The sequence below is a fragment of the Dasypus novemcinctus genome, chromosome 1 (genome assembly GCF_030445035.2).
Source record: "Dasypus novemcinctus isolate mDasNov1 chromosome 1, mDasNov1.1.hap2, whole genome shotgun sequence".
NCBI classification, from domain to species: Eukaryota; Metazoa; Chordata; class Mammalia; order Cingulata; family Dasypodidae; genus Dasypus; species Dasypus novemcinctus.
This window is the reverse complement of record NC_080673.1, coordinates 183,230,978-183,242,457: the sequence shown is the minus strand read 5'-3', so window position 1 is coordinate 183,242,457 and position 11,480 is coordinate 183,230,978. Positions and strand designations below refer to the sequence as shown.

Sequence of the window (11,480 nt, the reverse complement as noted above, 5' to 3'; positions counted from 1 at the left end):
TTTTGTTTTGTTTTTTACAAGCCCAGTTTTGTTTTAAAATTCCACTGGTCGCAAAACGTGATCATGGGGAGGTGGACTTGGCCCAGTGGATAAGGCATCTGCCTACCACATGGGAGGTCCACGTTTCAAGCCCCGGGCCTCCTTGACCCGTGTGGAGCTGGCCCACGTGCAGTGCTGATGCACGCAAGGAGTGCCGTGCCACACAGGAGTGCCCCTGTGTATGGGAGACCCACGTGCAAGGAGTGTGCCCCGTAAGGAGAGCTGCCCAGCACGAAAGAAAGTGCAGCCTAACCAAGAATGGCGCTGCCCACACGGAGAGCTGACACAACAAGGTGACGCAACAAAAAGAAACACAGATTCCCGTGCCGCTGACAACAACAGAAGCGGACAAAGAATAACACACAGCAAATAGACACAGGGACAGACAACTGGGGCGGGGGGTGGGGGTGGAGAAGGGGAGAGAAATAAATAAATCTTTAAAAAAAACTCAGTCATGTTTGCCTTTGCCTATTCTTTGCAAATATTGAAATATGTAGGAGAAACCGTTTCAGCTGCTCTGGTAGGATGAGGCCAGTTAGCTTAAGATGCTGCCTGATTCCGAAGCATTTTTTAATTCTCACTGGCATAACTCATCAGAGAAGGGAGCCCCGTTCCCTGCAGGTGGAGCTTGGTCAGGGGGCTCCCAGGGGGCACCGGCTCCACATACGTTTTGTCTTCTGTGCTCTTAGCCTGGATGTCTGCTCCAAAGTCTGTGAGCAGCCAGGCCAGCTCCGCACCAGGCATCCTGGCCGCTGCGTGAAGAGGGGACTCCAGACCTCTGCCTTGGTACCTGCTGGCTCCTGACTCCAGAAGCTTCCTGGCGCAGGCTATCTGCTGGTTTTCACAAGCCAAATACAGCGCATGCCCCGGTGTCTGATATGATGATCAGTGTCCCCGTGAGCTGCATGAGAACCCACACACTCCACGTGGCCTCTCTTAGCAGCTTTGTGGGAGATGCCAGATCACTTTTAGGGTGGGGGCTGGCTCCCTGCAGCAGAGGCAAGTTCATTCTGGCTGCTGCTGCCCAAGCGTTAAACGAGGGAGTGTGCCACTCTGTAGTCATGCCATTCACCCGAGCTCCCGGCTTTAATAAAACGTTTGCACAAGAGGCGTGGCCCCCGAGACAGGCTTCATGGAGTGGGGCCCCACGATCTGCCATCATGAGGTTCGCGGACCACCCGTGGCTGACGTGCTCCTCCGAGAGAGCAGAACGTCCATGAATCGCAGCTCCGTGCACGGGAGACCAATGAGCACAGAATCCTTCCTTCAGGGCACTTGTGAAATGGGCGTCCATCAAGTCCTGTGGCACCTTAGAAGGACTGTCATTTCGTTGTTATTGCAATTTGGTCAGAAGCAGGGCCATCTGAAAGGCCCACTGAGGCAGGACCTTGGTAACTGTTGGGCAGGTGGGTCCTGTCTGCTGCGCCGGGTCCACAGATCCCCGGTGTAGCTTCCAGGGTGGAGGATGCGCCTTCCTGCTCTTGTCTGCCTCCCGTCTCTGAGCACGCCACACGCTGGCTTCTGTCACAAGCTGAGCAGCAGCGCCCGTGGAACTTTCTCTGAGTGCTGGTGCAGCCCAGCAGACCACAACACTGGCGCGCCCGTCCAGAGCCTGGCAGATGCTTGCCAACCCCGGCTAAACACTCCTCTTATCAGCAGGCTGGGTGGCAAGGAGGATACCTGGGCCTCGCTGATAAAATCAGAAATCTGCACCTGTCCTGCAGCCGCAGGAGGAATTAGGAATTTATCTCATGGGCTGCTTGTGTCTCCTTGGGTAGAGCAGAGCGGATGATGCTGAGCGAGCAGGGGCTGCCTCAGGGTCTCTGATTTGGAATTGAGGTGGCAGGTGCAAATGAGACAGACCTTGGGAGGTCCTGGCTGTAAGGGGGAGGCAGAGGACAAGGGTTGGGCATTGAAAATTCAGAAGTAGATGGAAGAATAAATCCCGTTTTGATGCCTGCAAGAAGCACATCCAAAGCGCCAACGCTGCCCCCAGCCTCCCTGTGGCTGCTGCTCTCATGCGTAGGTGCTTTCATTTTTAAAAATTTTATTTATTTTTAATTTTTAAAAAAATTTATTTCTCTCTCCTTCCCTCCGTGGTCTGCTCTCTGTGTCCATTCGCTGTGTGTTCTTCTGTGTTGGCTTGCACTATCCAGTGGCACTGGAATCTGCATCTCTTTTTTGTTGCGTCATCTCGCTGCATCATTTCTCCCTTTGTGCTGTGCGACTCCTGGGCGGGCTGCGCTTTTTTTCACGCGGGGCAGCTCTCCTTGCGGGGTGCACACCTTGCATGTGCACTCCTTGTGCGCAGCAGCAGTGCGCATGGGCCAGCTCACCACACAGGTCAGGAAGCCCTGGGAATCGATCCCTAGACCTTCCGTATGGTAGACGGATGCTCTATCAGTTAAGCCACATCCACTTCCCTGTAGGTGCTTTCTTGACATTTGTGCATTTTCCTGTGCTGGAAACTCCCTCCCCTGAGGGAGGCTGGGAAGGAAACCCTTTCAGTGTCTATGTCTGGGTGAACTATTTCTTTTCAGGGAGTGGTGGTGCCCTGGGTGTGTGTGAGAGAGGTGGGGTGCTGGGGGGAGGCGGGGAGAATGCCCCGTAAGTGGCAGCCACAGCCTGGCCCCCCAGGACCCGTGCGTGACATCCATTGTCTTGGTATTCCTGGGGGTGGGGGAGGAGAGCAGAGCTTCGGGCTGGCTTGAGGACAAGCTCTTAGTCAAAGTCAGTTTGAAGAGAGAAAAGGGCACTGGGTGCCCCAGGATCCACCCCTTTGGTACTTACTTCATTCATTCATGCCTGTCATTCATTCAACAAGTATCTGTAGGCTTTGGTTGCAAAACTGCAGAGAACGTTCCCTTTATCAGCTGGAAAGGAACTTTTCGTCGCTTTCTGATAATGCTGACTTCATGCCTAACCTTTCCCATGGCACCGCTGGAGCCCTGGTTGTTGGCATCGTCCCCTCCCCTCTCCATCTCCTCGCTGCCCTCTGGAAGGAATAAGGGCGCTGATTTCCCCACATCCCATGCCCAGCCCAGAGCAGGTGGCATTCTCCATGCTTCCCAGGGGGGCTTAGAGTTCCCTGGAGACTCTTCCCCTCTCCCCCAGGAACCTCCCAGGCTGTCCTTGACCTCTCCTCATCCTGGCCATTGACTGACACCCTGGTCAAGCCCGCGTGCATCCGAGGAGGCCGTGGGCACGTGGTGCACCATTTTCGTCTCCAGTCTCAATGCAGTCACTCTCCAGGCCCAGCTCCCACTCTGAGGGTGATGACACACGCTCTCCTCCCTCCTGAAACTTCCAACACCTCCTCCCATCCTTCCTTTCAGTTTATGATGTTACTTTCCATTTCACTGAGAAAATAGAGGCCTACAAAAAATATGCTCCTACCACAAAATTGACGCTCCAACATGAAATTGCCCAGTCCCTGCATCTGTGCACCTGCTACCCCACTGTCCATGTTCTTTCTTGGGCCAGGCTCATTTTGGTTCTGCCTTCTTTTATAGGTGTCTCCTCTTTCCTGCATCACCAGTTTCCCTCCCTCTCCTGAGTTATTTCCACCAGCATACAAATGTGCTATAATATCCCCATCTTAAAATATATATATGTGTGTGTGTCTGTGTGTGTGTGATTATACCAAATATCATTGACTGTACACTTTGGATGAATTGTATGCTCTATTACTATATATCAATAAAATTGATTTGTAAAAAAAAAATAGTAAATAATAATTTAAAAAAGACTCTTTGACCTCTTGGAGGCCTCCAGCTCTTGTCTCATGTCTCTTCTCCCCTTTTAACAAAACTCCTGGAAGCAGTTGTCTCCACTTGCTGTCCTCCCATTCTTTCTTCAAGTTACTCCAAACCATCCTTTTGTTCCTAAGAGTGCCTAGAAATTGCTCTTGCAAGGGTCCCAGTGTCCCCTGCATGACCAAATCCAGGGGTCATTTCTCAGCCATTATCATCCTTACCCCCATATGAAGTCTCCATCACATGTTATCAATTCAGTACCTTAAATATGCACCATTGTTGGTTTGTATTTCTCTCTTCCCATTAGACCACAACTTTTCATAGTGTTTCATTTTGTTGAAGGATGAATGAATGAATGGCTTACCATTGAGGCACTCCAACAATCAGGACTGCGGTATCTGAGCTGTCCCACCTGGCACAAAACCTGTTGCGAGAGTAATATGAAGATTCTGAGGAACTCCACTGAGGATTTTGGGCAGGCTCCCAAGATTCAGCAAGGATGATACTAGAACTTTTTGTCTTTTCTACTAGAAAGCCAGTTCTCTGCTGTTCTCCAGTCGGTTTTCATTGAGGAACAGAGCCTAGCCTCCTGTAGGGAGAGGGTATGAGGTGAACTTGGTCTTTTGGATCCATCTGATCAGTCTCCTCAACAACAGGCAGTCCCAAAGGAAGTGCAGAACACAGCATGTTTTGCACAGGGTAGGGCTGTGCCACAGGTTCTGGAAACTTGGGTTAGGCTGAGGCAAGTGATCAGAACAGCAGATATCCATGGATCCATTGATTTTCATGTCCATCAAAACACAGGAATTAATCCAGCACCCCAGAGAGTCGGTGCCCTCCAACTTCTAACAGTCAGAGTCAACACATGTCCTGCCTGCATGGTGGCCCTGTGGCACCTGTGCAGCCTGATGGTTGCCATTCTGGGATGCAATTACTGTGGACACATTTGTCTTCCGTAGAGGGGGGCTCCTTGAGTGCAGGGCTCATGAACGCACTTGTCTTTATTTCCCAGGGCTTGAGTTGGTGGCGCTCAGAGGAGCCCCAAGGAAAGCTTTCTTTTTTAAAGATTTATTTTATTTATTTATCCCCCCCCCACTCCCACTTGCCACTTGCTTGCTGTCTGCTCTCTGTGTCCATTCGCTGTGCGTTCTTCTGTGTCTGCTTGTCTCCCTTTGTTGCGACATCTTGCTGCACCAGCTCGCCCCAGGTGTGGGCTGTCAGCTCTCCACGGGTGTGGGCCAGCTTGCCTTCACAAGGAGGCCCTGGGAGGTGAACCCAGGGCGTCCCCTATGGTAAGCGAGAGCCCAATTGATTGAGCCACATCCACTTTCCCCCAGTAAAGGTCTGATGAATGAATGACGAAACACCTATACCAGGTGATTTAATAGACACATTGAGGAAGACGAAGATGACTTCTAAGATCACACAATGTATCTGGGAAAATAAGTGTGTTGGTTTGAATTTAAAAACAATGTTAAGGAGCAGCTGCTCTGAAATATTGTTTGGCGGTTCCTCAAAAAGTTAAACATAGAATTATCATATGACACAGCAGTTCCGCTGCCAGGTCTCTATATCCCAAGTATTAAAAACAGGGGCACAAACAGCTTCATGTACACAAATGCTCACAGCAGCATCATTCCCAGTTGCCAAAAGGGGGCAACAACCCAAATGTCCATAAACCGATGAATGGATAAACAAAACACTGCATAGCCATGTGTAGCAGTTTGATATTATTTATGAATTCCAAAAAAGATATTTGATTATGTTTGTAAACTGGTCTGTTCCTCTGGGCATGATACCCTTTGACTGTATCAGGGGATGACCTTGATTAAATTATGTAAAGATTAGGGCTTTGATTTGACCGCAGCTTTAGGGTGACTCAGTTTGAGTCCCCGCTCCCTTTGCAGGCTATATAAACAGACAATCAAGGAGACATACAGAGAAGTAGATACACAGAAAAAGACATGGCAGAGGAGAGAACTTGGTTTTGATGCTGGAGCCCAGGGGAGAGATGAGCTGTTTACCTGGTAGTTTTACAGCTGACCTTGTGAAGAGAACAGAGCAGCTAAGCTGGCTCGGAAAGACACGAAAACTCCAGCCTACAGCTGAGAACAGAAGAAGCTGGGCTCATGGAGTGCTTAAGAGGAAGAGGTCGCCTGCCATCTTGCTTCAACATGTGGCAACAGACTTTGGGTGAGGAAGGAGCCTTGAGTTTGACTCTTTTTTTTTTTTTTTTAAAGATTATTTATTTTTTTTAATACCCACCCCCCCACCCCGGTTGTCTGTTCTGTGTCTATTTTGCTGCATCTTGTTTCTTTGTCTACTTCTGTTGTCGTCAGCTGCACGGGAAGTGTGTTCGGCGCCATTCCTGGGCAGGCTGCACTTTCTTTCGCACTGGGCGGCTCTCCTTACAGGACGCACTCCTTGCGCGTGGGGCTCCCCATGCAGGGGACACCCCTGCGTGGCAGGGCACTCCTTGCGCGCATCAGCACTGCGCATGGGCCAGCTCCACACGGGTCAAGGAGGCCCGGGGTTTGAACCGTGGACCTCCCACGTGGTAGACGGACGCCCTAACCACTGGGCAAGTCTGTTTCCCGAGTTTGACTCTTTAAGGCCTTGTAACTGTAAGCTTTTACTCCAAATAAATATCCTTTATAAAAGCCAACAGGTTTCTGGTACTTAGCATTAGCACACCTTGGCTGATATTCCACCATGTGGTGGAATACTACTCAGCCATAAAAAGGAATGAAGTTCTGATATGTGCCACAGCATGGATGAGCCCTGAAAACAGGCAAAGGGAAATAAGGCACACACAAAAGGCCATATGACTCCACTTACATGAAAGATCTAGAATTAGCAAATTCATAGAGACAGAAGGGAGATTAGAGTCTACTAGGGACTGGGAAGAGGGAGAATGGAGAGTTTTTAACTTAAGGGATACAGAATTTCTGTTTGGGTGGTAAAAATTTTTTTGGAAATAGTGTTGACGGTTGTACAATATTGGGAATGTAATTAATGCCACTGTACATTTAAAATGGTTAAAATGTATATATGTATGTATATAAAAACACCACACACACCAAAAACTATTGAAAGTTTTCACCAATGCAATTTAGAACCCAACCGAGATGAAGGTGAAGTCCACTTTAGAAGAGATTTTATTGTTTCCTCCTTCCACAGCCAATGGAAAAAAGATAAAGAGATGAGGAAAGGAAAGAACAGACTGCTCTCTTGGCTGGCTCTTGACTTTCTCAGTTCCCGTTAAAGTTTGGGGATCTTTATGAGATATTCCAGATGTGAGAGGATAGGGTGAGAGAAGGAGTGAAACTCAGCTGCCTTTATTTTTCTTTATCTTCCTTCTTGCACAAGCAATAGCTTTTCATTGTTGAAATTTGGGAAAAAGAGATAAGAAAAAAAGAAGGGAAAAAAAAGCACCCCAAATCTTTTCATTCCTAGAAAACCAACACTTATATTTTGGTGTATTTTACACCTTTTCTTTCTTAAAAAAAAACACATTGTATTGTCTGTTTGCTTTATGTGCAGGGATTTTGTTGTTATTTATTACGAAATCAAGACACGGGCATTGTAGAAAGCCAAGGAAACACAAGTGAGAAAAAGGAACGAGAAGGAAAATTGCCTTTGGGGCTCACCAAGGGAACATCCGTGGTGACATTTTGGGCTATTTCTTTTGCTTTTTCCTTGCTGCTTCCCTCCCAGTTGTTGCTTCTTAAACATCAATCAATCTCTAAAGCTCTTTCCCCCATTTTGTACCAAATTAGAAAACATAAACAAATAAATGAATAAATACAAACAAAAAAGAAAGAGAAAAATGATCCATAATTCTACCATACCCGTTTCTGACCCTATGCACTTAAGCCTGGTCTCTCTCTGCCCTGTTTGTTTTTTAAAAACAGAAATGGAAACCACACTTTGTATACTGTTAGCAACTTCCTCTTTACTCAATGCTCACTGTTTTTTGTTTTGTTTTGTTTTTTTGAGGTACTAGGGCCAGGGGTTGAACCTTGGACCTTGTAAGTGGGAAGCTGGCACTCAACCACTGAGCCACATCGGCTCCCAGTGCTCACCTTTTAATATAAGGTAGTAGAGGCTGAGATGAAGAATGGAGCAGAGTGGGCTCTTGTCTCTCACATAGGAATAAGAACCAATTTTGAAAATATTTTTTTCCCCTTACATTAAATCCTGAGAGACGAGCATGTGTTTGCCAATCAAAGGGCAAGCTTAGCTTGCACTGGGGAACGTTGTGGTTTCCTTATGGGTGAAGAGGAGAAAGGGAACCTCTCTACATTGTCTTAAACCAAGACAGAAACACCTCAAGCTTGACTCATCCATGTAGGAAGCTTGGGCTGAACGAAATGGGTGAGAGACCCCCAGTTTGGCTATGGGGGCCCTGGCTGAGTGAATAGCCAGGCTCAGCATCATTTCACCCAGCTTGTGGCCTGAAGGCAAGAAGGCATGTTGGGGCTGGCAGTCACTAGCCTGCATCACCAAACCCTGGACTGTTGTGGGAAAACAGTAAGGAACATGGTTTGAAGTCGAAACGTTTCCATAACGTGGACAAGAAGTGCAGGCTTTGGAACACTGGGCCTTGACTAGATGGAACACTGTCTGGTCAGCTCGAAAAAATGTTTGCGTGAGGAGACATTTGAACTCTGTACGACCTGTACCTTATTATCATAAATGTTACACCTGTCCCTTATTATAGTAAATAACAAACAGCTGCTTGTTAGGTCCTAAATAAATAAGATGTGGAAACTAGAGTTGAGGCTCTCAGTTTCAGGAGCTGTGAGTACCCTGGTTCCATCTTTATTTCCTCTCTTGTGTCTTTCTTTCTATGCTTTTATTTCTTCAGTTCTGCGTCGCCTTCCCTCCATGCAAACCCACTGCTGAGCTGGTCTCAGCACTGGACCTCTGACCTACCCATGTGGGTCATTCATCAGAGTCTTTGATCAGCATCCACCGTGTGCTCAAGGCTGTGCTGGGCTCTGGGACCCCCAGACAATGAGCTCTAGGACCGGAAACATGGCTTATCTGCTATCTTTACTCCACCCTGTGTCCCACCCCTTTTTGGTGTTGGCCAATTATTATTATTTTAATTTAAGAGATGAATTAAACATTCCTTCTGGAAGTTTTAAAATATTTTAATTCAAATTTTAAGAATGCGTTTCACAGTAATATCAACTACATAGCTTAGGAGGTCAAATAGGGCTGCCCCATTTACCTCCCATTAGTAAGAGAGGGAGTGATGGAAGAGCTAGAAAGCCTGAATGGGTTGGTGAAGCAACCTAGGCTTAGCAATCGCAGGGTGCCACTACCACCCCCGGTCTGGAGGATGGTGTTTCTGGAGTCCAGGGGCTGGGCGATGCTGCATAAGGGGCAGTTTGCTGGATTCAAGACTGAGAGGCGGCCCTTGCTGTTGTAGGGCATGCTGCTGTCCCAGGCAGGGGAGGGGAGAAAAGTCTTCCCTTTCTGGTAGTTCCTGTCTCCAGTCTCCTGCCAGTGTCTTCCCTTGACTGAGCTGGTGTTTCTAAACGTTTTTTCATTTATCCCACTTAGAAGCCTTTGCTCTTTATCCTGATCACACATCCCCATCAAATTTTCATCCCACAGATATATGGATATGTACTGTATGTATAATTATGCTTTATTCACAAAAATAATAACATTTTTGCAACACTCTCCCTTTCCCCCCTGGCCAAGAATCAATTTTCACCTGTTTGAGGGCAATACTGCTCCTGCTGAGAATGAATGGACTATTCCAAGTTGGAAGCCAGCTAAAATAGAAACCTGGGAAACAGCCTGCTGGGTCCAACCCCCCTGGGGTACAGAGCAAGGGAAGGGCAAGGAATGGATCAGCATCTTGTGCATGTGAAGTTGTCTTTATTCAGTTTGGCTGGAAGTAGAATTCTAGGTTGAAAGTAATTTTCCATCAGAATGTTGAAGGCATTGTTCTATTGCCTTCTAGCTTCATTTTTTTTTTTTTAAGATTCATTTATTTTATTTCTCTCCCCTTCCCCCCCACACCCTGGTTGTCTGTTCTCTGTGTCTTTGTCTGCTTCTGTTGTTGTCAGCGGCACAGGAATCTGTGTTTCTTTGTGTTGCATCATCTTGCTGTGTCAGCTCTCCGTGTGTGCGGCACCATTCCTGGGCAGGCTGCACTATCTTTCGCACTGGGTGGCTCTCCTTATGGGGTGCACTCCTTGCACTAATAGAGTATCTCTGAAGCTGGGTTAACATGGAAGAAAACACCTTTCCCCTCTAGTTTTTTGAGAGATTTCCTCTTTACTCCCAGGAGAAAGGAATCCCTGACGTTGATAAACATTATTCACCTTGGCACAGATGCCTTGTGGTGTGGAAAAACTAAAATTCGTTTTTATGTCCTCATGACCTCTTCTCTCTCTCTGCCATGAGCATACACTTGACTCCCTTAACCCAGAGGCCTGTTGGGGCCTGACCCCCAAAAAATTGGTTACCAGGATATTGGGTGATCTGGACTTTCCAGTGATGTCATGGATATGGCATCCCTCAAAAGAGTAGTGATTCCTTTTTGAGATTGTGGATAATTCTGCTGTTTTCATTTCATTCCTGAAAGTCAGAGTCGGCTCATGAAAAGTTGTTAAACAACAGGCTAAATGTGAGATGTCAACCCTCACTCTAAACTTCCCCTGTTCAGAGCATCACGTGAAGACTTCGTTGGGTTTTATAGTGGCTTTCTGATTTTGGTAGTCCATTGAAGAAGGGAGTTTGAAAGTTGTTGCATACTGTTAATGATTGTCTGCCCATGTCCTGCCTAAAATGCCATGATTGTTTATGAAAAGTATCTTTAATAAAAGCTGGATACAGTTTGGCTTGGAAAAAAAAGAGTGGGACCATTTCACCATTCAATAAGTAATCTGCATTTAACTCTTCTATTTTCATTTGTGCAAGGCATTTTCAACTCCACCTACTGTACTCGGGGCCAGAGCATCTCTCTGCCTTGACTCTATTTCTTAATCTCTCTGTCTTTATTTATGATACACGATTAAAATGGAGTTCACAGCTCAAAGTCTAGCGTGGGGAATGGACGTGTAAACACGCAGTTATGTTGCTGTGACCTATCACTGGTGCAATGATAGGCAACAGGTAGTATGGGGACCCCCTAGGGTAGACACAAAACCTAACCAGTCTTACGCAACAGACCAGGGAGTGCTTCTTGGAAGAGGCAACATTTTGACCCTGAAGGAAGGAACGTGGAGAGGTAATCTGGATTTTCTAGAGAAGCTTGGGTCCCAAGAGTTAACTTAATTCCAAGAGGGTCTCTGCTTGCCCTTCAGGCCTCCTGTGCATGCTGTCAAAATCCTCCTAATTCTTCTCCACTTTTCCTCCTTCTTTGGGTACAGGGCAGCTATGGGAGCTACAGAGCTTCTCTAAGGGGCTGGCTTTGGAGACCCAAGGGTCCATATGAGCCCATAGTTCCCCCCAAAAGAACCATGATGCCCTCGCTGGCATCCTCCCAGAGGACTTTATCCCTAAATGTCCTAGACCTACCTTCCTTCTGGGAATAGACAGAGTGGGCTAACATCAGGCCGTGGGAGAATGGCTCTGAATGTCCCCAGAAAACTTGGGCTACAGAATGAGAAGTGTGGTATCAAACCTCCCCCTAGCACAGGAGGAGTTCCCTGTCATGAA

The 11,480-nt window shown here is 47.3% G+C and overlaps 1 pseudogene; it reads right to left on the bottom strand.

Annotated features, from left to right (window-relative positions):
* Positions 1–491: 491 nt before the first annotated feature.
* On the bottom strand, positions 492–1,333 carry LOC101444122 (ankyrin repeat and SOCS box protein 9 pseudogene; annotated as a pseudogene).
* Between the last annotated feature and the right edge of the window lie 10,147 nt (positions 1,334–11,480).